Source organism: Rhodnius prolixus, unplaced genomic scaffold, assembly GCF_049639745.1.
Source record: "Rhodnius prolixus isolate KJV_2025 unplaced genomic scaffold, Rpr scaffold_4, whole genome shotgun sequence".
In the NCBI taxonomy this organism is placed as follows: Eukaryota; Metazoa; Arthropoda; class Insecta; order Hemiptera; family Reduviidae; genus Rhodnius; species Rhodnius prolixus.
This window is the reverse complement of record NW_027411614.1, coordinates 7,603,565-7,628,357: the sequence shown is the minus strand read 5'-3', so window position 1 is coordinate 7,628,357 and position 24,793 is coordinate 7,603,565. Positions and strand designations below refer to the sequence as shown.

The following is a 24,793-nucleotide window of genomic DNA, read 5'->3' as shown; positions in this document are numbered from 1 at the left end:
AAAATACAGTGCATGGGAATAAAACAAAAAAAAAATCAGAAATATGTTAATTAATATGAAACTTTGTCATCACTACAGTTAGCTCAAAACCATTAGTTTTCTAAGAAGGTAGTTTTTAGATTTGATTTTGTTCTAGACGTTTTTTCCTCCCTCAATCAACCAAACTTATCCCTTACAGCCATTTCATACTGTAAAGACATACTTTTTGCAAGAGCATGAAAACCTCGTATATAAACGTGGTTGCTTTTTTCTTCAAAGATGTTGAGGTTTCGCAGACTTCCCAGTCTAAGAACAAACTCGAAAACACGAGCAAAACACTTAGACTGACTCTACAGGGAATGAATAAAGGGTCAATTCCACTGTGGGCTAAAAGATTGATAGTGACTATGGTGAACAGGAGCCGTAAGATTCCTGCAAAAAGACTAGTCCACTTTCTCATATGGGGACCAAACGATAGCACTGAGTGTGTCTATATCTCACATTCAATATGGTCAGTACAAAAAAATATAAAAAATATAACTTTAAGGCCCTCTGTTTCAAGTATTGTAAATTTTAGCTGATATTCATTTATTCTAATTCTTCTATTTATTTAGTGTGTTTATTTCACAATTCATAATGCTAATTATATGTACTTCGTATGTATAATTAGGAATGATCATATGGTCAATTGTATGTACATATGTATATCAATTAATTAATAGTAACTGATGAGGAAATCATCTATTGCAATTTTATTCAATTAAATATTTCACTTTTTTCTGTAATCCATTCAATGAACAACTTCTTTCAGGTAACCTATAAAAAAGGTGTTTGAATGGTCTATTTGTGCATTACTGCACAGTTTCTAGAAAAAAAGTGACACGAACCAACTTAATTACTTAGCTATCATCAGTGAAGTACTTGAAAGAACAAAGGTTAACATCAAAGATCTATGGCTATAAACAAATTCCATTTTCTGAAGTTATGTAGATTTTTGTCAAGTTCAAAATATTTACAATAACAATTTATTTTTTTCAAAACAATAATTTTTTTACGCAAGCTGTAAACAAAACATAACCTTCAAAAGTGACGACATATTATTTCGTCTCAACATAATTTATAAATCTGTTAAAACTTTGGCTTATCTAACTCATTTCTTTCTATTAAAACACCACATAGATTCGGCTGTTACATCTGTTATTTCACTTAATGAGGGTAAACAAGTTTTTACTGTTCGGAATAAGGCATATAAACAACGCATATAAACGTACAAATATTTTTAAAAAATGTAATAAAATACAATAGGCAAAAAAAGTATTTGCACACCCTGTTATTTTAAGGTTTCATATAAAACAAAATTCGCTTTTTTACCCAAATTACGTTTATTTAACTTCTTAAATCAAGCACTATAAGATGATAAATAAAAATATGCAAAAGAGTCAAATAAATTAAGTATAAAGAACATAATGTTATTTTAAACTGCAAAAAAAGTATTTGCACACCTAGTTAAACATTGCAAAAAATAATTTGGTTTACCCATAACCAATCATAACATTGTCCTTAATATTTAGTGTGCATCCCTTTAGCTTCAATTACGGCTTGTAACGCCTTGGCATTGATTCAACTAAATTTCTTGTCACCTCATCTGATAAATTGTTCCAGGAATTAACTGACACTTGTCTTAAGTGCTCCTTACTTGTAATAGAGGTCTGGCGGACTTTCCTGTCCAGAATATGCCACAGATTTTCAATTGGGTTCAGGTCTGGTGATTGAGGTGGGTTCAGTAATCTTCTTGGGGCATTATAAAGAAGCCATTCTTTTGTAATGTTGGCCGTATGTTCTGGATGGTTATCCTGCTGGAAATGAAAATCGTTCTCCAAACCTAATTTTACAGCACTTGCCTTCAAGTTGCCTCGCAACACCTCCAAATAAGACCGAGCTGTTATTATGCCCTCAATAACTTCTAAATTACCCACCCCAAAGTAAGCCATACAGCCCCAAACCAAGATATTTCCTCCTCCATGCTTAACAGTTTTTAATATATTTTTTGTATTCAAACCAGTTTTATTTCTTCTCCAGATTGTTATTATATTTTGTGGTTTAAAAACCTCAATCTTGCTTCCATCAGAAAAAAATAATTTTTTCCCGAAATTCAACAGGTTTTTTAACAAATTCTTTGGCGAACTCAAGACGTTTTTTCCTATTAACCTCACTAATAAATGGCTTTTTTAAGGGTCGCCTGCCTCGTATGCCTTTATTGTGAAGGACGTTTCTTATTGTTTGAGGTGTAACCGTCTTTCCTGAACAAGACGCCAGGTCATGCGCAAGTTTTTGAGCGCTGTGAGTTGGTTTCCTCAGCGTGTCTTTGAAGACCTTCCTCCTCTCCCGTTCATTTAAGGCTCTTGGTCGACCTGTTCGCTGTTTATTTTCTGTTGTTTCTCTTTCAATGATATACCTCACTGTTAAAAACGATAAATTTACTTTATTTTCGATTTCTCTATTACTGTTTCCAGCACGATGTAATATAAGCACTTCCTGTTTCACACTCACAGGAATTTTTCTAGATTTTGGAGCCATCTCAATGCACTAGTTGAAAACACAATTAAAACTAATGAATCTAGTAAAGGGAGTATAGACAGTACCAAAGGTGACGTTAATCCTCTTTTGTTAGGGCATTTGTTTTATTTACATGTCAAGAGATCCCAAATTACAGCTGTGCAAATACTTTTTTTGCAGTATAAAATAACATTATGTTCTTTATACTTAATTTATTTGACTCTTTTGCATATTTTTATTTATCATCTTATAGTGCTTGATTTAAGAAGTTAAATAAACGTAATTTGGGAAAAAAAGCGATTTTTTTTTTATATGAAACCTTGAAATAACAGGGTGTGCAAATACTTTTTTTGCCTATTGTAGTTGATATAAAAAAATAAAATATAGAAAATTTGAGTTTAAGAGAACCTCTAGGATTTGATTTAATGAGCGATCATTTTACCCACACCTAAATTTTTGATTGCCTATTTTTAGAATAAAAAGAAGTAGATAATTTTCTCAAACCTACTTCGACAAGATGTGTTTGATGTTAGAGTACAGTATGCTAAGTTGACATTGGTTTTACAGCTGACGGAAGAATGTTCATTAGAATTTCTCACATAAGTTAATTAGATTCTGTCCTTAAGAATACTATTGTTTGGGAGTTGTTTTATTAGAAATATTTCGGTCATTCTGCATCTAAAAAAAAGAAAAGAAAGTTTTAGAAATACATTTGCGAGATAGAAGTAACTACGACTCTCTGTGCCCTAAAATCTCCTTTAATTTCTGTGATTAGATATAATGTAGTATAGTTTTAGCCATTCTCTAATCCAGGAGGCTTGCTACCTGAGTTTGGGCCAATATAGGAAGGGATTCTTTGGAAGTCGTTTTGGCTCTGGACGATCTGAGTGAAGATCCGGTGGCTATTTCGGAGAATAGCTCTGTCACCTACAATAAATACAAGTGCCACTTGTTTTCAGGAGCCATCAATAAGTTCTCAGTTATTATTGAAATTATTTATCTGCATATCGGGAAGTAGTTGAGCCCAAGAATTCGCCCTCCATCTCCGTGATTATAGTAACGTCAAAAAGAGATTTTTCTATTCCATGATGACTGCTATTTAAAATATAACTGTCTTATAGGCATCCAGCGCTGGATATGGCCATCCGTTGAAGCCCACTGGCGAATGCCTGGAGGTTGTTCTGGGGGATTTACACACGACCATTGTAGGTTTTGGCCAGAAGAATGGTTATTTAGAGCCTGCAGGCGACGTACAAGCCCATCTCTCTACCCTTAGCTGGTCTGGGAAGCGGAACAACACGTAACTAGATGAGGTTGTGCCCATTTGGTTAGAATCAAAAACTCTACTATCCTGATTTAGTAAATCGCGCACAGGAAACATTTGCAGTGGATGTAAGTAAAGTAATGCCTATGTCCAACTACCAATATTAGGTGTCGTGAACGGAGGCGAGTAGCAAGCATTTTTTACTTCAAAGTTCTCAAATTAAACATTAAATAAAATCCACAATATATATATTAACTTTGCAGATCTTTATAAGCTTCACAGTGATTTCATTCTGTCACTGTGAAGAATATGATATGAGGAAAGGAAGCGGTGTATAGGTCATATCACTTGCTCTCGCTGCAATCGCTAGTTTGCGGTATACAACAGGCAGTTGGAGTCTAGAGGAGATAATACGCAAAAAAAGGAATCGTGGGGAAACCCGCACCCAAAAGGATTGGCACAACAAGCTTCTTTAGGCAGCAGTGCTCGGGAAACACGACTCACCTCTCATTCTAATCTAATCTAATCTATTGCTGCTAGACAGCTAATATGAACGAAAGATTTTTGAAATAAAATATAACCAATTTTTTTTTAACTCTGTTAGTATAAATGATATTTTTTATACATTATTCAATAAGTGAAATTAATTATTAAACTTAGTCTTAATATTTCAAAATACATCATTAAAAAAATTAATAAATTATATGTTAAAATGAAATAACGAATTTCATCGTAAAAAAAAAAAAGATTCCAAAAATAATCGTAAATTTATATAAATAGCAAATCAACAAAGATAAGGAAACTTTCTAAATGGATTATCTTAAAATGAAATGCCAAGCCTGTTCAGATAAACGTGACGACATTAAAACTCAACGTAAATTCCTCGTGGTCTTTATGGATGGTTTGTACGTGCTATATTAAGCGGATAAGTGATAAGTACAACAAAATTTAACCAGCAATCTTAAAAAAAATACTAATTTGAACATACAAGGACATCTTTGATTTAAAGGAGGTGCAGTATTTATTTAGTTTTTTATGTAGTTAAAAACGAGTTCTCCGCAACGAGTTCCCCTGAAGAAAAGAATTAGAGGCTGATCTCACAAGAGAAATGGCTGAGTGGTTCACGAGCCGTCCCAAAGCTTGGACAAGTGGGCAATCGCTTGATATAGACTGCTGGTTAAATTTTGGCAATTTAATTAGTATTAGGAAAATACTATTTAGTTCCACTTTTAAATTTGTGAGCACTTCTAAGGGAAATCCACAGTTTACAACTTTATTAATTACATATGAACCTCTACTTTAACAATACAGTTGGGATCTTAGAAGCGTTTTTTGAAGCATAGGTTTAGATGTTTAGACCCTCAGGAAAATCCTCATTCACTTTCTGATTTGCGCAAATTGTACTCAGCTTCGCAATGTTTGTAACATGAAAAATCTATTAAATGTAAGTACAAAACTTACCTAAATGTCATGCTCCTGATGTCAACTAACTGACAAATCATGAAAACTGTAGGTCTCTTTTATAAAAATTTCAAAAAGATTTTCACCATCACTTACCTATATTTTACCTCGTGACTTGTAAGATCTCTCACTACATTGTCTATAAACTGTTACTTAAAAATTATTCCAAAATGTACTAACTATCAATAATAATTCTATTTTTACGTTCTTTCCATAAATAGCATTAAATTTATTGCTCACAAGTCCCATTACACTTTGAAATCACTTCAATGTCGACTTCCTGCCAGGCCATTTATTTTCTCATCATTCTCCCAATTAAGATCTTTTGCAAAGATGGCTGTTTCAATTACCAGAGAACTATTTAAAAAAAGTTTATAAGTAAGAAGAGTAAAATGACAATATAAAAAAATGTAATATAAGTAAGCCCAATCAAATACAAAATTGTGATTTTTTTTCTTTTTGTACAATTTTTTAATAAAATATTGCCAATCTTAATGTAAAATTTGTCTGTTTTCATAATATTAGCTTTATAAGCAATTTTTCCTTAAAGTATTAATATTTTCTGAATATTTTCCAACACACTTATTCTTAAACATTAATAAGTATATTACAATATATACGTATACATACTTGGGCGGGATAAATACGAATGTACTTTAAACGAAAGGTTATGTGGTATAAATTTCCTTCTTTTCCGAGGTGTGTTGACACTTAGAAGTAATAGTGCATATTTAACAATTTCTTATAATTAAGGATTCGAAGTTCAAATGACAATGCAGCTATCAAAATTTTTAGAAGGCCATAAGAAATAAGTAAGTCAAACTGGGTATTTCTATTTATCAACAATGTAGGTGATAAGAAAGTGAAGGGCACATTACCCGAGATGGAGCAACCAAGAAAGACCCCAATTTTTTTTTTTAACTTATTTATTCTAACAGTAGAATATATGCACCAAGTTTTAATCATAAGACTAATCTTGAAACAATTAATGTGAATTTGTTTTGTAAGTACGTTTCTGTCATTTGTAATTTGTGCAACATTTCTTCGGCTATAACAAACTTTTTTGTTCTTGTTTCATTAAAATGTTATTTAAAAGTAGTAAAAAATTGGATGAAAAAAGTAAATGCGGAAGTTTGAATGGTTTAGAGTAAAAGAAATGTAAGTTTATAGATTTTTGCAAAATGGTACATTGTTATTAATGTTTTCAGTTAATAAATTCTTTTAAAACCTTTAGCATATTTTGTTTCATACTAACTATTAGTTGGCATGTTGAATGTTTTGATTAGGTGGTTGGTTATCTTCAACAGTTTGATTCATCAGGTTCAGTAAATGTTTCTTTTTTTAAAGGTTTCTCTGTTCTGTTACTTTTATTGAACTTGTTGGTACGATGTGATCTTAAGCATGATGTGAGAGATAAAACAAGGAGACAACACATTTAAAAAGATGGGAGTATCCCTTTTAAAAGTATTAAATATTGAATGGTAATTGAAGAATTAAATATTTTTAAAAGCATTGCTTGAATGACGGCGAAAAGTGTTTCAGCTCTTTTCTTCATTACATAACTACCGTTGCACCACGTTACTCTGCTGAAAGTTTTTTCCAATGTTAATCATGACGTTATACTCATGAGAAGTACTCATGTGGTTATAATCAAGTAATTAATACTGTTGTGGAACAGTTCTAAGACCAGCATTATCTAATCATTCATGGTTATAAGGCACTGGCACCTCAGGAAATTGAAAAAGTTCAACGAAGACTTTGTAAAAATTACGGCGTCCAGGATGATACTCAGTTCTTGCGAAAAAATGAACATTTGGAGCTTAACTATGGATGCGGTTGTTTTGCAACAGTTATGACGTTCTGTTTACATGAAGTTAGTTAATGATGAAACCGGGATTACAGTGGGAATACATTGTCAGGTATAAGTGCAATATCCAAAGAAATCCTAAGTTTGTATTGTATGAATAGGTGAAATAGTAAATTAGGACATCCATTCCGAATGATAATTTTATTTATTGCAAAGAATTTAACTTTGATTCTTTATTGAATTTTCGAGGAGGATAAAATAAAGATATTTGAAGAATTAGTTATTTTATAATTTACTGATGAAAGTATTTTATCTAATTTTTTTGGTTATGGCTATCATGAGACATTGAATAATAAATTCTGAATGTTCTTTACCCAAAAACAAGTTACACGACCCTGTTACCCAGTAAAAATTATTTCATTTTGATGTTACCCCAAACTTTTTAAATTCGTTCAGCAATTCAGGACAATGCAATAAGAATGTCCATATTAATCTTTGTTCCTTCAAGTGTCCAGAACCAATAGTCCTCACAATTGTAAGAAGAAATTTAAGTCAAAAAATGCGTTTTTTTTTAGATATAACATTACAAAAAAAATCAAGTTATGATTATTTACTTCGTTATTAACTATACATTTTTATCATACTAATAACTTTCATAATATTAATTCATAGATAAAAAGGATATATAATTATTAAAATAAAATATAGTTTTAACGCTAAACATCTTATTAACGTATCAGCCACAGCTTTAGCACCATCGGACTGGCCGTGATCGTCTAGTGGTTAGGACATTGCGTTGTGGCCGCAATAACCCAGGTTCGAATCCTGGTCACGGCACATAATTTTTTTTCTCCCAATTTTATTTTATTGTTTTGCCTTTATGTGTGTTTAATGATTATGTGTGTTTTTATGAGTATTTTATCTATTAAGTTTTTCTCTCATTTTTTTTTAAGTGTATTTAATTATTGAAAGTAGCTTTCATGGTCTTTCTTAGCATATAATATAGCAACTGAATATTTATAAAGATTTGTAATATAGGAATGATTTTAGGAATTTTTACAAAAAAAATTGGCTTTAAGAAATGTTAAATAACATGTTGTTAAGCCTACTCTTTTTCCACTCCTTTTGAAGGCATCCATTTCAAAAATTTAAATGTAATTAAATGTTTTTTGAAAACTCCAACTCTGAAGAAAGGTGATATAATTTTGAATTTAAAAATTCTTTAAGCCTTAGAGAAATCAAGCTTTTGTTCAACTGCATAATGAAATCTTATCGCGCAAAACGTTGCATCTTGGCAGCTTGATACGAAATGATGTCAAGGTAGGTCTGTGTTGACCCTGGTCTTCTGGTCTGCCTTAGGTCCCCGTTAATCTTTCAAAAATATTTAATACTTTAATAAAATTGGCCACAAGCAGGTGGCTTATTAGCTAAGGGCGTAAGTTAATTTCCTTACTGTACAAAATAATACCTATCTTTACATTAGTTTCGTTTTTATTACAGCTTATATACGTATAAAAAATTGTCTCAGAACAGAAAAAAAAACTGTTCTATACAATTTTATCATACTTATAACAGTAACAATATTAATTTATAGGATAACAAATTTTAAAATAAGGGAAAGATTAAACTATAAAGAACTTGTTAACGAAGCAGCTACAGATCTAACACCGCCGGACTGGCGGTGAATGTACTTTACTGATGTAGCTTGTAAGTTCTGGCATTTAACTTTCCTTTACTCTTCGAAAACGGCGCTTTTCTTTAAACTGATCTATTAATGCCTTGTAGGTTCTGTAACTTTAATTTGAAAACAATTTGCCCTAAAAAATTAGTTCAAAGGAATTGTTAGGAAACAGGAGGTGACAGGTTTTTGTTTCATTGAAGATATATTTCAGTTTAATATACATAGGTGTTGCTTTATTATCTGAATAACAGTAATAGCAGCATGCCTAATTTGAAGAATAATGAAAATATGAAGTGCCCTTTTACTTAATGGATTTCTCAGTTTGTGAAATATCAAATTTAGTTTCAATAATTAAATTTAAATTGCGTATCATACTACACAGTAGAGCTGTCACTTTTATTTGAACCATTCTTGCAGGAATTTATTCAAGTGTGGCTTACAGAAAGGGCTGATTTCAGCTGCTGTGAAGTGCTGTTTCAGTATATTTTGCTGTTCTAATACGGTATAATACTAATGAAGATTTCGAGTTGAAAGATTATTAGTTATTCCTGTAATTTGCCTGTACTGTCGAAAACGTGTTTAATTTGAACTTGTTCATATGTTAAACTATAATTTTGCTTTGAAACTTGATTATTTTCAAGGCCTCTTTGCAGCCTAAGCAGTATGAGCTTTCTTAACCCATTTAATTTTGTATAAGACTGAATTTTATCCTCTTGCTACTCTCTAAGCTTTTTTTTTCCGAAAGAGTAGCTTCTATTTTGTAAACTGGGTCTATCACTTCGTCTTCTTTTTTTCACCTGAATTTTGTAGGTGAGCCTTATTATTTATTATATTTTATTTTTAAAATTTCAATTATAAGAGAAGTTTGAATTGAGACTAATTTGAAAGTGATTCTATTTGGTTATTTCAAGTGAAATATGTATATATACCTAGCCGAAAGATGTTACATGTTGACAACCTAATAATGGAATGCAGTTTACTAACTAATCCATATTCAATGTTTTGAATGTAAATATGTATAAGTAGAAAGAATATGCCACTCACTGACTTTTTTTCAATTCAATAATAAATTTTACTTACCAATTTTGTTTCTGTTGCTGCCCCCAATTCATTATTTTAGGGTACGGAATTTTTGCTGCTACTTTTATTCTTGAGTAACAACTTATATCTAATAACTTCAGTCCTTAATTCATCAGCTGTTTGATTGTGCAATAACAATGCAACATTTTCCTTGCTTTAAGTTGATTAATAAAACCGCTTAAGGTTTTTAATTGGGCTACAAATTTATTTATATTGAATCCGAACTATATTATTTATATCTTTTAGATAAATAAGATGGCATTCTTGTCAACAATATTGTTCTGAGTTACCCAACTTGTATGTAACCCGTACAGTTAGAAGCTTTTGCACTCCACTACATCACATACCACGAGCCCGTATTGATCCGTAACCAGCATTTTCTCTCTGTGCCCTTTCAACAGACTGTGAAGGTGCCCCTGGGTTCTGTTAAATACCTAGTCTCGATAATGCCTTGAAACAGCTGAAGCTACCTTTTACTGTTTATCTTTCATTCTTGTAAAATTATTTATTTTATATTTTACTTCTGATTATCGTATATGTTTTTCATATTTAGAAGTCAACTTGCTTTTAATGTGAAGAAGCTTTACATTACTTAGAAAAACTTAAAAGTTTCTTGAAGCTTTGCTTTTGGCTTTCCTAAATAATTTTCAGGAAGGATGTTTCAAATATTTGTAAAAGCAAGCAACAGCATGTTGTTTGTGGGCCGTCTTAAAAGAAGCGAAGGGAGGAACATGTTGCGGTAACGTAGGTTCATTGCAGAAAAAAAAACGGTACTTGTCTTATATTCCAGCCAACCAGGATTTCTCTTAAAATCAATTTTCATGAGAAATATTTCTAACTAAGCAATTGGTTATTTTTATAAAAACTTTTTAAAAGTTTTCTAAAAGTGGCTATAAAGATTTTCTTTAAACAACATATACACATTGTTCTCAACTTTTATTTAGATATATATATAAATCTCTAAAATTCATGGTTGTAAAAAGCCATCCACATTAGTCAAAAACGTTATAGTATAGTATAATATAGACCTTTAGACTATGTAAAGTATTGTGTTCATCTCAATTTGACAGTAGCTTTTCTGAAAACCGTGAATAAGTCTTACAAAAGTTTAGTTGTTTTACTTTAAACAAAAGACAAAGTTTACGTTGTTTCAAAATTTTCTTTATTTTCTTCATTCCAAGGATAGAAACCAAAAGTAGTCATAATGATGCTTCACAATCTTCCATCACTAGACTACATAAAAGAGCATCATTAATACAATATGATACTGTTCTTTTGGTTATTTTGCATTTTATTAGTAATAAAAATGTCAAATTTAATATCGAAGGTACTTCTCACGAGGACGATGTTATTAAAGAGGAGAGTACAGACTACTTTAGCGAATTCGCTCAAGATGATGTAGTCTGACTAGTCGTATACTTATATTATTGTTGTTTGATTTAGAAATAGAAAAGTTAATCAAAAAAGACTAGAGTTGAACATACGCATTATCTTCTCGCATTCATTATCTAACGGGCAAAATTTCCTTTCAGAGATCCTTACCTCGCATGTTGTTTAGGAAGTTGTGGTTTCAAATGGTTCAAATGTCTAAGCCACCTATACTGTCGTTTTTTCAATAATTTCAATGAGATGCTAGGTAGATCCTTTAGGCAAATGGGCCCAGTCTTTTTTTTTTCGAATTTTCTTAACCATATTACTGGTCTAGAGGCAACTTGTTTCCTTTTTTTCAGTGCTCAGCATTCGCTTATTTTCCAGGGAAAAATATATTTCAAGTGGTTTTTAGGTTTTACAGATTTTTTTATGTTGATCTCACTAACGAGAGCGGAGTTCCGAGTTGTGAACTTAATTTTTTTTTTTACATTCCAGGTTCTATTAGAGCTACAACGAATGAGCCATTTTTTAAATCGCTTTTATGAGTTTTGATTTGTGGCAACTAAACGTTCGAAAAAATTGACCATTTACTAACTGAGATAATTTGAAGAGTAAGAAACATCTGATGATTATTTCAGATCAATTCATAATTTAAATATAATTAGTGCGTTCTTTTTCTTTCAGATGGCGTAGTTATTAAATGGGGAAAAAAGAAGCTCTTCCTTATTTGTTGTGCTCCAATAACTTGGAATGAAGAGTAGGACGAGATGGATGGATTCCTCCACTAGTATGAAGTCAGAATCTTGGGAGTTGGCATGCCTACCATAGCATGACCGATCGCGGTCTACCACTTTTCCTGCTTTATTAACTGTATAGCTGGACCAGAAATTATCACAAAACCATATTTAGTTGATCGGATAACTGAAAGGAAATTGGATGCAGTAATAATAATTTAATTGGTAATCATCATAATTGCACGAATTACTTTTACGGAGTGAAGAGTAGGACGTAATTAAGAGTAAGAGCAGTTTTTAAAAAATTAAAAACCATATTTTTTTATTTTAAACCTTATCAAATTGGACATTTTGACATATTCAACGTTCTTTACATCATCACTGATGTTAACTATAAATTTTCTCCCGTTCTGGTTAAGCTACAAATAAGGTGACCGAAGTTTAACATATTCCAGTTTTGCTAAATGACGAAGCTTCTCAATGTTCTTTTCTATTGAGGAGAAGTCTTATTAAACGACTGCTCACCACATCCCACGCATGTTTTAGGTTATTTTTAAATCGGGACATCGAGCGGACTGATGCAACAAAGAGAGCAAGATGTAACAAATTCTTGCAGCGTGAAATCAAGCATTGAATTTTTGGAAGATGCTACCAGTATGATTGTTCAAAGAGTGTATTAAAATTAGACTTGAAGATCTCATCAATGTACCGATTGGTAACTTCTCGCCATCAATGTGCGATGGTTAAGTTATAATAGATACAAACAGGACTCGCCTCTAAAGTTAAATCCTGAGTGGACCCTAACTTTTTCGTGGCACTACTGGAAACGGCTGCCTTATGAAATGTTAATGTCTGTGGTCTACAAGGCCGGTGGTGTGATCAAACGACTGTATAAGACGGTCAACTGTTCGCATGTATACCGTTTGAAATAAGTCGTTTATCTAATCCAACCTCTAAACGCCTTTGGGCTCTAGTTACCAGATTGAAGTAATTTACAATTTAGGATAATGTGCTAAAGTGTATAAGTTTCAAGCCTGCAACTTTCTTCTACAGAATGGTGCAATTAGTTTCGAACATCAGCATGTACTATATTCATGATGAGAAAGTAGAGAGGGAGAACAGACTAAATGTTTTTAAATTTAAAAAATGGACTTAAAGTTGAGTAATAATTAGCTGTCTTTCAAAATAATACTTTCAACCAAAATTTGACCGTCAAAGCGCGATTTTTTTTTATGGTTTCAATATTTTATTACCAACCCTGACATTCCTACATACAACATACCTATTATTTATGTTTTGATTCTTTTTATAACTACATTTAGGGAGCAACTATGTGCTAATACATACTAACAAGTTACAAACGTAATGTCGGTGTAAATATAATTTGTCGAAAGCTAACTTATATTATCTAGAAATTGAAACTCAGATTCTTGATTGTATCAAGTAACAATTCTAAAGGAAATCCTTCAGTTGTGAAACCATAACGGAAGAGATACCAACCAAGTACGCGGTTAGTTCCAGTTATGGATTCAGTCTATCTCATTCCTCTTTCTCATAGAACGTGAATTATGAAAAACAATAAAATAAACTCAATTCTAAAGTCATTAACCATTTTTTTTTCTACTAGATTTTAAAAATAGGTATTTAACTTTTAAACAATAGGTATTTTCAACTTTGTGTAATTTATTAAGGATTTATTTATTTTTTTAAAAGGGCAACATGTTATGAACTTCAATTTAAATAGCTTTGAGTTAAAAGTTTCACTGAGATGAAGAACTGCATTCCAGTTTACTGATGCGTTCGCGAAAAAATAATTTACGCAGGAAGAAATTTCAGATTTAAGTGATAGACATTTAGGTAATGGGTGCTATTATTGTTTTTACAGTGACCTTGGTACTAAAATAAACCTGTAATTGATGAGTGTATAGTGAAATAAAATCCAACCAAACGGTCCATCGCTCTCCTAATTAGCCAAGAGCTAATACTCTCGTTCTATACTCACAAGCAAGCTCTAAAGCCGTTTGAGAGGCACCTTCAGCACAGCTTGAGAAACCTCAAGCCATACCCTCATGGCTCGCCGTGATGCTGAGAAACTCCATTCTTTGAACTTTACCGAAGGGTACCTTGATACCCTCCTACAGAGTCCTAGGCAACCACATCACCGACCCTCAAGATATGGGTTGTAGCGAATAATAAAAAGATCCACTGTCGTGTTTTTGTGGTGGATATTGTGGAATCGGAACCAAGGAGTCGACGTTCTAAAGTTGAATGAAAAAGATGAGGCAAAGTTCCTGATGGAGAATCTCTTGACTTACTTATGCTGCAACCGCTTCTCCTCTCGGCTAATATTATTTAACTCGCGGCTAGAATTTTGATCATCAACAATTTTGTCCAGAAATTGAGAAGGATACAAACCATAAATTGTTCAATTATTTATTTATTTATTTCAGATATTCTACATTTTGTTACAGACTTCATAATCTGCCTCTTTCATTTGGCAAGAGTAATGTGGGATAAGCTTTACAAGTGGAAGAAGATTCTACATCTACGGTTAATTTGCTTCTGATGATGGTTATAGCCCAAAAACGACCAAAAATAAGAAAAAAATACGCCTGTTATCCAGCTCTGATGACCCAACCGTGTTTTCAAGAAAATTTATATTAGTGAAAATGATGCCTCCTAAAGCAAAGATCTCTGGCTAACGCAGAACATAGAACTGCCTACCTTGTGTGCCCGGACATAAGAGAAATACTTACATGCGAACAAGTAAGATATATAATTATCTTCCACTACCAGGTTAGAGCTCTAACAATATCAGCACCATATAAACCTTTGAAGTCTTCAAAAAGGAATAAAAAGCAAGCCCAACTTAAATAAAACCGTAACTGTCTTATCTAGGTAGATACGTAGCTTATTTTTCGAGACCATTTGCTCTTACTTTCTATCTTTTTTGCCTTAATAACACCAGGTTTGAGCTCTAGAAATACCAAATTCATATAAGGCAGTATATAATTGTTTAGGGAGAGGTAGAAAAAAAAATCTTTGATTTCTGGACATCTATTGTAGCATTAAAAATCAAACTTGGAGACATCTAAGATAGGTAGCCAGGGTCGGATGGCCATCAAATGACGATTCCAATTGTGAAACTTGGCAATTTCAGAAGAAGTCTATGTTGTGCGTTTTTTGAAATTTTGAGGAGTAATATTTCACGAATTTGTTTCCTATGCGTTCCTCTTGAATACGAGTATACGTCTCTTGGTCGTAAAATCTGTTCGTTGAAATTGTAGGTTAAAATTCAAAGAAAAGCATTGAAAGAGATCATTAGTTTGCCTTCTTTAAAGTAGAGTTGCTTTAGGCACAGCTCATTGTTCAGGAATTTTGGCTTTCTGCAAGCATTCAAGTACGTTAGGAATGCTGCCAACGTTTCACCTCCGGCCTTAATGAGTTCTATCGGAACTCCATCTGTCCAGCCGTTTTTCTGTTCTTCATTGATTTCACAGAGTGAATCACTATTAAACCAAGTGTTATCTTTTTGATTACCATTAGATTTACATATATGAACTAGATATTCCCAAAAATCTATTGTTTATCAATAAATTTAAAAGATTTCAAATTCAGAAAAGTTTCAAATTTAAAAAATTAATTTCTTTTACGTCAATTTAATGAGACATATTTTCTTATTGAACTTTTACTGAAGCAGTTCTTCCTAGCGAAAACTATCTTGGGGGGTCTACTATAAATTATATTCAAAGATAAATTTGTACTGAGCTACTCAAATTAAAGGCAACTATCAAATACACCTTGAGAAGTGTATTTAACTAAAGTTGTTATGTTTCAGAAGCGATAAAAGGAAAGCTGTGCTGGCGGAAAAAAACAAAAACTATTTAATATTTCAAACAATTGAACAAAATATTGGATAATCTGTTAATATTGTAATAAATTAGTTTCTTGTTTACAAATTAATTGCTACAAGACTTATCTTTCCGATACAGGTAGGCATCTCTGAAAAAGAGAGTCAGCTGCTTGAAGTCAACTGTAAACAGTCGGCAACTGAAGATTTTTCTCAGAATTGCTGTGTGCTTCACCAGGCAGTTTCCATTTCTTAGTCGAGTGACCGCTGCTCAAGGATTGTAAAGTAAGATGGCTAATTAACTTGAAAGGGAGAGTTAAACGGGTATTGGATACAAATTGGATTTTGAACAAATCTCGTATTGTGGAGTATAATGGTTAAAAAGTTGAATTTTAATTTTACTACGGTTATTATTGTAATGGTAGGATATCCATTTCCATTTTACTATTTACAAAATTCCTGAATTTATAAACTGGACTCATTATTTGTTTTATTTTTATTTTAGTTTATCTAATTTTCATTTTTGAGTTATTACAAATATTTGTATGGGGTGAAATTATGAACTGTACTCCAACTTATATATTAACTTATGATAAACAATTATTATCAGTTACTGCAATTATTGCTGTAACATTCGCATTATTACTGTTATGGGGGATATTTCTATCAGATTTATTAATCACAAACCGGAAGTACCTCAGTCGTGTAACCGGTGGATGTTCTACAGTTATCGACGGGAGTTGTAAACAAAGGTCATATAGGTAAAGAAAGGTCCATTTTCCAGATGGAGGCTTCAATAATAGCTTAGCGTTAGTAACTAATATATAACTTCAATAATAACTAAGCTGGACAAGAAATATCAGAATAAGGAAATATGATACTAAACGATTGCAGGCTGCCATTAAAACGCGATTTCACAAGCTATTAGCTCAAAAATGGTTTGGAGATGCTTTGACGAACTCGAAGACCAGGAAAATGAAAATAAACCTTATTTTGGCTACCACGGCATGTTAGAAGGAAAGAGGGGGTCGACATCTTGGCCTAGCAGGTTGCTGCACCCTCCTTGTGGGGTTTTGCTATTATTGAGAAGTCGATAATAATAGTAATAATAAACTAATTAATCTAAATCTAAAATTCAAATTTAGTTACTGCGGATGTACAGTGAAAATAGAATAGCTTTTTTGGAAAAATATATACAATTTCTATGAAATAAAAGGTTACAAAAAACAACAAAAAGTATTTTCGGCTTGGTAAATTATCGTCCGCCTAGAGTTGCTGGAATATTTTACTTTCAAAATAGATAACTGATAATAATTGACTGGTTAATCCCGAGCTTTAGAGATGTACGAAGGATGGAGAAGAATTTGATCTCCAACTCCAAATATTTAAAAAATAAATAAGTAAAACTTTTTAGCTAGGGCTAAGGAATCTATTTTTAGAGGAAGATTTTTCAAAATTTAATCTTTCTAGTGGAGAGAAGAGATATCAAAATTTTATTCCCAAACTTCTGTTTTCAGATGGTTGAAGCATTACCCAGCTTTCTATTTTTGTAAAAAATAAAACATTTAGTCTGACGGGCTTGGATGACACGGAAAAAGTCAGTTTTTTTATAAATTTATAGAAGATAAAAGATATTATGAAATACAGATACTGATAGATAACTCGTAGTGATGTAATCCCTTCATCTTGTGATAATAATTTTTCAAAACAAGATTAAACAAAAAAGAAAAAATAACAGCTTAACTAAGCAGTTAAAAGAGATTTTTATAAAGGGTGAAATATTCTTGAAATTATCTAGAAACCTTAATTCTGTTTAAGAATTCTCCTTCAGCTTGAAAGAATTTGTTCTATAGAAAATACTCATTTTTCAGATGAACCAGGCCTGGTTAGAGAACCTGACCAAACAAGTAAAAGTAGATGAACAAGTACCACCTTGTTGTAATTTTTACTTTCTCTTTATTAGAGGAAGTACTGGAAACTCGAATTTGATGTTCCGTTTTGGTACGTCTTCTTTCCAGAAGAAGGTTTTGTTCAATCAACACCAAACAGAAGGGCATCTTTCCTGTATGATCTTTATTTATTTTGTCCCAATATTCTTAATAACAGATAACTAACGACTAAAAAAATAATTTTTTCTATGAAAAATTATTTCAACCGAAGTGTAAGAAGGTTTTTTTAGGTACTCTTACTTCCGACAAGCTAAGATACGGCAACAAATTATTAAAATTAGTGTTTAATTATACATATTTTAAAGATGACGAAAAAAAACAAATTTACCCTCTTACCGATGAAATGATCGGCTTTGCAGAAACTGGTCATTTTCTCTAATTCTTTATTTTTCTTTTTCGTCATTTCCTACACATTTTTCTGAGATTTTTGTTTTTTATATTACAGTGCCATCCTTTATCATCTGATGCTTTGCTGCTTGATTTTGAGAATAGGTTAAAAACAAATGTGATCTGATTACTACGAGTTTCTCTTATTACTGTTAAGTACAATGGTTCTACAATTCATTAGTATTCTTTAAAATTGTGATATTTGACTTACATTAATTTTCTCCAACATTATAATTTGTAATTCTACTTAAAAATTGACTAATGGTCTAAGAGTTTTCAGTGAATTAAACAACTTGATAAACTAACACTGTTGAGTGCTCGTGAACACGTTTTCTTGCAAAATAAAAGTAATTACGAAGATAAAACGAATCCTGGAAAATGATATACTGTTAGAAAGCCCATTAGACAAGAAAACTTCTATAAAAAGTGCCAGCACCTAGGTCTGATAATAATCACATAAGAGCCTAATTAGTTTTCTTAAAAATTTCGATTACTTTTATTTTCCCAGTATTCGGAGGAAGATTGAGGCTGTTTGGAGAATAATTTATGCTTAGAAATGGTGTCAATTGTCAGGAAATTTATCTGCCTTTCTAACAGTGTCATCAGAATCAAATTCGGGCTAAAACTTTCTGAGTAATAACATTTTTATTGCAAAAAAAAAAGTCATATTTTTAGAGAAAAAAAATTAAGTGAGTCACTCAAGAACAGTGGAAAATATGAAGTTGGCCAATACGTCATTGAACTCCACTTTAGATGTACTAAACACAGTAGGCCTATGGACATTACTTACTGGTTCACCCTGTATATATACGATACCATTTTGTAAAAACAACTTTTTCGGACTAAAGGGTCTAAAAAACGGAAATTTCTTTTGAAAACTCCAAATAGAAACTATAGTTAAATTAGAGAAAGTAAATGAGATTATCTATATCGGATATTTACATTTAAACAAATCAATTTTTAATGAAAATTCGTCGTTGCTATAAATGTTTCAAGGATTCGTTAAGAGAATTGCATTAAGGAAAAGTAATATGTCTGAGCTTGCTAAAAGGAAACTTAATGTTGTAAGAGAATCGCTCGCCACGACTGACACTCACTTTAGCTGGTCGCTTCTATCTTTTCAAGAACTGGGCGACTCAACTATCGCCAAACCCCAGTGTTACAGAAGAGTTTAAGAAGAAGGAGATAAAACCGAAGTAAAGGCTTCAAAAAATACGTAATTATTTTATTTACCAGTGTACGATGTCAGTTATAATCTTACTGGTCATTTGTAAAGTGGCGCTTGTTCAGAATTACTTCTATTATTCGTTTTTAATTCGGCAATGGTATTCATCTTCTGCTAAAATTTGATATCCTAGTTACCAACCTAAAGTAGTCGACATGATTCGGCAGCATTTATTATTTCTATTTATCCGATTTTACTCATCCTTTACTACCTTTTCCCCTTCTACTTGCTCTTAAAACACTTTTTACTGCCTAAAATGCAACATAAGTAGAAACAGTTGTGTTCGTATTTGTTTAATTTCTAATTAAAAACAAACATACATTACTATTTCAATGAACCAACTAATTACCTATTCCCTGTCCTTTTTGCTTAATAGTTTCTTGAAGGTGTTGTTTGCAAATTTAAAAAAAAAGAAGTAAAAAGTAAATTATCCTACCGACAGTTAAGCAGGTAATATCTTGCTTGAAGGAATCCAGAGAAATTTTATTTAAGAAAGGACTTTTTTAATTCTATTTTACTTTTTCACTTAACAAAAAAAAAGTCACCGAATTGCTACTAATGATTACCAGTTAACGTTGCCAGCACTAAAGGCCAAAGTATACCCTTGAACTCCAAGGGTATTTGCCTGAATTTGGGTGTGGCAGCAAATGGGCTACTATAGTCAACACAGCAGAGTATTGATCTTCATCGGCACTCCAGTGGAAATCCATCCTCTATTTCTAATCCCCGTTTTCAATCCATGGGCTGGTGCCAAAGCAGATTGCTGACATTGGATCACCTCACTCCTGTCCTCATTAGCTTTTCATGCAGCATAATCAGTTCATCTTTTAGGTAGACATTTCTACTTTCTTTTAAGTTTTTAACCTTTTATTTTCAAATTGCAGATTTTATTTAATTGCTTAAAAAAAAAAAATGAGATGTAACTTTTTCTTAAGATGAAATAATTTTACCAACAATTTATAATCCTTCTTAAGTTGTGACAGTTTTTCACATATAAAACCTCACCATTTGTATTACCAGCTAACCCCAATTTTTTTAATTCTTGGTCGGAAGCGAGTGTTCACTATTAAGATGCTGGGAGATGCTGACAAGCACTAAATTAAAAATGCAGCTAATTATTAATAGTTTAAAAGGAATGTTCTAAAGAGAAGAATATTACCAAGAATCAATAATTGATTTCGTCTGAAAAAGTAATCTTACTCTGCTCACACGTAATAGTATGAAACGATGAATTAAATGTAGAAAATTACAAATAGAAGAAACTAATTCTTTAGGAATCATATGGACCACAATACAAATTGATGGTGTATGTCTTCATTGTCAATTCAATTACAGATCGAATAGATTTGCTGGAGTGAATACAGTACATTGTTAAAATGAATAATAAATTTCGTGTATTTTTGCAACAGTCATTCATAACATGAATCATTATTCTAAAACTGAAAGCGAAACTGCATAGGGTAGTGCCTCACAAGGCACCTCCCTAAGAATCATTTTAAAAAAAAACTTTCTTCTTTTCAAAGTGTTAGGCCTTTTGCTGGCGCTTCAGTCTATTACTAAACTTTGGCCTACTCGATCCGCATCCGACAGTTAAAACAAAAAACTGACCTTCTTCTGTGTTTTTAGGTTTCATTATAGGTTGGGTTCAAGGATTGTGGGATATCAGTCCACAGTTTCCTTGTGCCTTGAAGTCTCTGGATTTTTTCCTACTCTTTGAGCACCATCTATGGAGCCCTTAAGTATGTCCTATTTGTGCTCTAGTGTAAGTGTAATTATGTAATCTACATTTCTAATAAGTGCGTTTGGTACACTGTACTCAGCAACCTTGGAAGCTGCGTACAGCTTCCTCCGGAGATGGCTTTTTAGATATATGTTATAAAATCACCCTTCCATTCGGCAGATTTGGACAAAATCTTTATTCCAAATTACTATGTTTGATTTTACTACTATTTGTAGTTTTTGAGATATTCTTTTCACAGATACACACTTAAAGAAGAAGCGCTAAAAACTTCTCCTTTTTTTCATGATTCAATATGTGTTTGCGGTGAAAATTTAATTACAAAAGTTGGGGAAGTTTGCAAACTTCCTCTTATTAGGAGTAAGAGAAAGTAAAAGTTGTTTAAATTTATTAAAATCTAATTTTATATTCTAATTGAAAAAAGAAGATGAGCATAAAGCGCACTCATGAAGACCTTATGCGCAATATGTGGGTCAGGAAGCGCGATGAGAGAAGGCGGAAATGTTAGTTCAAAGTGATCTAACAGCCAGCTAAAGACAGGTGTACAGTTATCTTAGGATTCAGTGCACACGCCACATATCTCTTCCAGAGCCAAATATAGCCACTTAATTTTTATGGAAACGTAGTTTTTTTTTTTTAATTTACGTGGAATCTGATGAGAAACTTCTTTAACCATTTCTCAGTTGCTATTTAAAAACTTACAAGTCGATGTTTAGATGAATATTTTATTAATTATCTTCTGCCTGAGTTGGTAGAAGTGTTAAGTTATACTGAAAAGTAATAAATTTCAAACAACCAAGGGTTGTGTAACGTAACTATTTTATCATTGTAGGATAGCTGTACTTACTCTCCGTTTTTTATTTTCTCCTGCAGGCATTTCTGAATAGAGCACAAGTTTTAATAATATTTTTCACTCTTTCCTGGCACAGATCCATTGTAAACGTTTTTGGAAATGACGTGTAAATTTCTCCATCACCTAGAAGGAGGCGAGAAGTATTTTTGTTAGATTTTTGATTGGATATTTCAGTTGGATTTTGATTTTTCTCACATAACTTGACGGAATGAAGAAAGATGAAGATTTTTTTATATTTCTGTTTAATTTTTCTTTTCAATTAAAGCCATATATAAAGACAAATTTTCATTTCCCTCCTTCTGTAACTATTAACTTGATCGCAGCCCAGCCCCTACTTGAGCATTAACTCATTTTCAAATTACCTCGAGATGTTTTTGTCTCTAACCTTTCTGACTTTTATTTTTAGACTTCCGTAGGATAACCACTGTAGCATTTGGATGCCCCATAGTTCTTTCAACGTTTCAACATTGCGTCTGACAATAGTGAGAACTACACATGTGCAAGTGACTAAACATCTGAAGTGTCGTGATTATTCATTCCTGGGGTACATAATTCATAGAGAATTATTTAATTTATATAGGAAACCTTATAAAACCAAAATTTTCAGGATGGTATAAGAAAGACTCTTCAAGTTAAATTGTCTCAGAGGATTCATCAATTGGAAGAATCAGGCATTGATATGGAGCGGACAGAGCCATACTCTTCAGTCCAGCAAAGTCAGCAGTAACAAAAATAAGCCATAACTAGAACGCTAGCTTCCTATTGAGCCAGGTCTCTTTATTTAAGAAGGCACTGCTGTGTCTCGATCACTGATCATCTGTAATTTTTGCGGTATCTAAATAATGAATCTGTCGTTTCCTTTGTTCGATAATGTTCGTCCCAGAGTTCTCACTTTTCTTCCAAATCATGCTATTAAAATTAAGACACTACTTAGTTAACAAAGGTAATAATTCAACTTTTTAATATTTTCCTCAACTCCAATAATTTTTGGGTAAAATTTGTTTAAATGGTTAAAAAACAGGTGATGCTTCCAGCTGTTAATCAGAGCCTGACATCTTGTACGGGGTGATGGGCAAATTCCAAAGTGTGGAAGGTTTAGTACAGTCTGATTTATTTGTTTTGAGGATAAGAAGAGATCATCCAAAAAAAACTTGGTAAATGGACAATCTAGCATTGGTTAGGTATAGAAACAGGAATTTTGAAAAAGCATGATGACTTCTGGAAGTGAAAGAGAGATTGAAGAATGAACTCTGAAAGTTCCTCTATACTTCAACGTTGTAGAAGTAAAAACATAATAGAATATGTGCAAAGACATTTTCCGGAAAACTGATTGAGTATAACTTTAGCCAACTTATCCATAAAAAAAAAAAACTTCCTTTGAACAATCATACGATTTTCTCTTAATACAATCTTCGAGTTTTTGACTAATTAGACCATTTTAACTCATCTCAAAATGAATTTTCGCAGAAAAATTGTTGCAATAAAAACTTATGATACAAATAAGAAATTTAGAGAAATTTTAAAAGATATTCTTAATTTCAACAAAAAAATCTCAGAAAAGCGGAAAATCCATTGAGTAATATGATACTTACCTGAATAATGTAGACACGGAATTTAATACAAACATTTAACTGCCCTTTATAAGGTAAAACTCGTAGATTCGTACATTTTACTGAAATAATATTTTATAGAGAATAATGGCTACCCCTCTCCAGAAAATCCCTTTAAAAGAATTGCCCAGGTAAATGTATTAGAAAAAGTTATAGACTATCTCTAGGAAATAGAAAATTCAAAGAAAATAGTTGATCATTTTTAAGGAAATCTCAAAGGAAGTTAATGATTTATTCAGTAAAGTGGTTTTTCTGGTCGTGGAAGTTTCATCAAACTCGAAATTTAAGGAACACATTTAACCACCTTTTATATCATGTGTGGAACACAAAACCGTTCATTTTATTAAAACAGCCCTTTAGAGGAAAGGCTAGGAGCACAATAAACAATTAATTAATAATATTTAATTGTTTATTGGTTTAATCTTCAGTTCTCACAAATGGGGTCACATCAATACATCAGCATATAATAATAAAAAATAAGGAGAATGCTCACAAATCAATGGTAAAATCAAAGTAAAAGATAATTCATTTAGTTACAAGAATTTAAAAAAAAGTGCTTTCGTTACATAATTTTTTGATAAAATTAGTAAGTAAAGGCAATTCATCGCTAAGCAAATTCAAACGGAAGACAAATTTTGGATAATGCAGAGAAAACTGAGAAGGGATACTTAAAATGAAGAAATAAAATACCGAAGACTTATTAAGTTACAAGATCCCTTACGTACATGGCGTGTAGGAACTAGTGTTAGATTATTTAGTTTTTGAATTGATGATCGCGTAACAGTAAACTAACATAGTTTCACAGTTGTGAAAATATAGGAAAATCTTAAGTGATTTAAGGCAGGAAAAGCAAATAAAATTAGAAACACATTTAAATCAGTTGTAAAAATTAATAATTATTTATTATACAACAATTAATAAATAAAAATCACTTTTTAGTCTCAAAAACTATTCCTCATACTTGAGATAAAATGAGGTTACCTGAGAGGGTTTAGGACATTAATTAAATAATTTCCTCTATAACGAAAAAGTCAAAAGTTCTCTTTGAAGAAATAAATTGAGGCTAAAGACTTTGAAATTCGGGACTTTCTCTATGTAAGCTAGATGCAAACATATTTACCTCGGGTAATGGGGAGGCAGCATTCATTCGAATGAGCCATATCGCGTTATCATAAAACAGCCAATTTGGGTTTCCATCAGTTAGGGGCTCAGAGTTTAGATTTCTAATATCTGTCCCGAAAGCATAAC

At 32.1% G+C, this 24,793-nt stretch overlaps 1 protein-coding gene, 2 long non-coding RNA genes and 1 other non-coding gene across 8 annotated transcripts in view; 2 read left to right on the top strand and 2 right to left on the bottom strand.

Annotated features, from left to right (window-relative positions):
• The window catches only part of LOC141455796 (uncharacterized), a 109,309-nt gene extending 103,698 nt beyond the window's left edge, over nt 1-5,611 (bottom strand). For 2 of the 4 annotated variants that reach the window (XM_074131194.1, XM_074131192.1), the window contains exons 1-2: nt 5,357-5,603; nt 3,044-3,213 (exon numbers count right to left, since the gene is read on the bottom strand). The gene's annotated coding sequence lies outside the window, so the exon portion shown is untranslated. Of the gene's footprint in view, nt 1-3,043; nt 3,214-5,356 lie in introns of all 4 variants that reach the window. The other 2 variants (XM_074131195.1, XM_074131196.1) reach the window with 2 other exon arrangements.
• A 273-nt stretch (nt 5,612-5,884) lies between these two features.
• LOC141455821 (uncharacterized) lies at nt 5,885-19,363 on the top strand. Of its 2 annotated transcripts, XR_012459472.1 has the most exons (7): nt 5,885-6,072; nt 11,695-11,810; nt 11,884-12,158; nt 14,405-14,699; nt 15,926-16,068; nt 17,301-17,380; nt 17,655-18,150. It is a non-coding gene; the product is annotated as an uncharacterized lncRNA (long non-coding RNA). The 2 variants fall into 2 exon arrangements; XR_012459473.1 differs by lacking the exons at nt 17,301-17,380; nt 17,655-18,150 and adding an exon at nt 18,178-19,363 and having other exon boundaries at nt 5,886-6,072.
• On the top strand, nt 7,833-7,904 carry TRNAH-GUG (transfer RNA histidin (anticodon GUG)). The gene has a single exon. It is a non-coding gene; the product is annotated as a tRNA-His (tRNA).
• On the bottom strand, nt 12,029-23,090 carry LOC141455822 (uncharacterized). Its single transcript, XR_012459474.1, has 5 exons — nt 21,930-23,090; nt 19,353-19,595; nt 18,331-18,490; nt 18,069-18,204; nt 12,029-12,120 (listed from the first exon to the last, which is right to left on the bottom strand). It is a non-coding gene; the product is annotated as an uncharacterized lncRNA (long non-coding RNA).
• Between the last annotated feature and the right edge of the window lie 1,703 nt (nt 23,091-24,793).